This window comes from Lethenteron reissneri, unplaced genomic scaffold, assembly GCF_015708825.2.
Source record: "Lethenteron reissneri isolate LAM-NWPU_2019-01 unplaced genomic scaffold, ASM1570882v1 scaffold_898, whole genome shotgun sequence".
Classification (NCBI taxonomy): Eukaryota; Metazoa; Chordata; class Hyperoartia; order Petromyzontiformes; family Petromyzontidae; genus Lethenteron; species Lethenteron reissneri.
In genome coordinates this window covers 1-2,678 of record NW_026892437.1, presented here as the reverse complement: position 1 = coordinate 2,678, position 2,678 = coordinate 1, and the positions used below count along the sequence as shown (strand labels likewise).

The window sequence follows — 2,678 nt, the reverse complement described above, 5'->3', positions numbered from 1 at the left end:
CCAAACCTACCACTACCACTACCTACCCCCATCACTACCCCCATCACTACCCCAACCCACTACCACAACCCTACCACTATCACTACCACTACCCCCATCACTACCCCAACCACTATCACTACCTAACCCACATCACTACCCCCATCACTACCCCAACCACTACCACAACCCTACCACTATCACTACCACTACCCCCATCACTACCCCCATCACTACCCCAACCACTACCACAACCCTACCACTACCCCTACCACTATCACTACCTAACCCACATCACTACCCCCATCACTACCCCAACCACTACCACAACCCTACCACTATCACTACCTAACCCCCATCACTACCACTACCCCAACCACTATCACTACCTAACCCCCATCACTACCCCAACCCTATTACTACCCCCACCACTACCCCCACCACTACCTCAACCACTGCCACTACCCCTGCTACTACACCCTGCCCCGACCCACCCAGCTACGACCAGACCTAGCACAGTGTGCAGGCCTTCATCCAGCAGTGAACAGACCATGGCTGCTGATGAGGATGACAGATGGGGAAGGCCTTCATCCAGCAGTGAACAGACCATGGCTGCTGATGAGAATGACAGGGAAAGCCTTCATCCAGCAGTGAACAGACCATGGTTGCTGATGATGACAGATGGTGAGGCCTTCATCCAGCAGTGAACAGACCATGGCTGCTGATGATGATGACAGATGGGGAGACCTCCATCCAGCGATGAATAGACCATGGCTGCCGATGCTGATGATCATGTGCAGCGTGCGGTGCCGTCGGCGGCCGGGGTTGGAGGTTCACAAAGGGACGCGGAGTCAGATGCGGTCGCCTGAATTGTTTATTTATTTAGCCGCGCAGGGTACCTGTGCGAAACGACGAATCGTTGAAGTCAACGGGTGATTCGTCATCGCTTGGGGGCGGTGCGTTCGCAAGGTAATAGGCCACGCTGAAGATACAGATACTCCTTGTACTTACGAACATTCGACTTAGGAACTTTCAGAGATACGAACAAAACCTGTCCGTCGTATGTCCAGTTGCCCGTTCCGACCGAGTTTCGGGTGGTTTTTCACTGGCACATCTGAGCCGAGCCAACATGAGGCCAGCACGGTACGGGTGGTTTTACACTGGCACATCTGAGCCGCGCCAGCTCGAGGCCACGACGGTACGGGTGGTTTTCCACTGACACATCTGAGCCAAGCCAACTTGAGGCAAGCACGGTACGGGTGGTTTTCCACTGGCACATCTGAGCCAAGCCAGCTCGAGGCAAGCACGGTACGGGTGGTTTTCCACTGGCACATCTGAGCCAAGCCAGCTCGAGGCAAGCACGGTACGGGTGGTTTTCCACTGGCACATCTGAGCCAAGCCAACTTGAGGCAAGCACGGTACGGGTGGTTTTCCACTGGCACATCTGAGCCAAGCCAGCTCGAGGCAAGCACGGAACGAGTGGTTTTCCACTGGCACATCTGAGCCAAGCCAGCTCGAGGCAAGCACGGTACGGGTGGTTTTCCACTGGCACATCTGAGCCAAGCCAGCTCGAGGCCAGCACGGTACGGGTGGTTTTCCACTGGCACATCTGAGCCAAGCCAGCTCGAGGCAAGCACGGAACGAGTGGTTTTCCACTGGCACATCTGAGCCAAGCCAGCTCGAGGCCAGCACGGTACGGTGCTGGCGTCGTCGCGCGCGTGACTCTCCGCGGCTCGGTTCCCGCAGTGAAAAAGAGCAACCTGGACCGTGCCGAGGGCTGGCTCGGCACGGCTCAGATGTGCGCCAGTCGAAAAAAATAAACGACACACACTAGAGGCGTTAGATTTGATGTGAGGAGCTCCCAGATGAAGCAGCAATTCTGAGATCATTGCACAGGGGTCCTATGGAGCTGCCGAGGGCCCCCGACATCTCCGAACACCCCCACAACCCCCCCCCACCCCCCCCACAACTCCCGCAGAGCCGCTGGGAGCCGCTCATTTGCGATGGGCCTTGATGAAGTTGATGAGGCCGTTGGTGGAAGAGTCGTGACCCGTGGCCGGCTGGGCCGTCGTGAGCTCCGGCTCGATCACCTTGGCCAGCTGCTTCCCCAGCTCCACCCTGTGGGGAGGGGGGGGGTGGTGTAGCGGTTAGCGCTGCGCTACGAACCCGGCGATCCGGGATTCGGACCGGTGACGATTATCTGAACCGGTATTCTGGGTACGTGTCTGTGTGCTCGATTCCTGCTCAAGGCCAACACCAGTGACGATTATCTGAACCGGTCCTGGGCCTCCCCTAGGTCAACTCAGCCTCTAAATGAGTACACAGACAGACGTACGAACTCACCCCCACTGATCGAAGCTGTTGATGTCCCAGATGATGCCTTGAACAAAGATCTTGTGCTCATACATGGCTGAGGAACAGTGAGAAAGCATCATCATGATTATCGTCATCATCATCGTTGTCGTCGTCATCTTCGTCATCATCATTGTCATCATCATCATTGTCGTCATCATCATCATCGTTGTCGTCATCATTATCATTGTCATAATCATCATCATCGTCGTCATCATCCTTATTGTCATCATCATCATTGTCATCATCATCGTTGTCGTCATCATTATCATTGTCATAATCATCATCATCGTCGTCATCATCCTTATTGTCATCATCATCATCATTGTCATCATCATTGTTGTCGT

The 2,678-nt window shown here is 54.9% G+C and overlaps 1 long non-coding RNA gene across 1 annotated transcript; it reads right to left on the bottom strand.

Annotated features, from left to right (window-relative positions):
- Positions 1-835: 835 nt before the first annotated feature.
- On the bottom strand, positions 836-2,604 carry LOC133340210 (uncharacterized). The gene is made up of 2 exons (XR_009754856.1): positions 2,323-2,604; positions 836-2,097 (listed from the first exon to the last, which is right to left on the bottom strand). It is a non-coding gene; the product is annotated as an uncharacterized LOC133340210 (long non-coding RNA).
- Between the last annotated feature and the right edge of the window lie 74 nt (positions 2,605-2,678).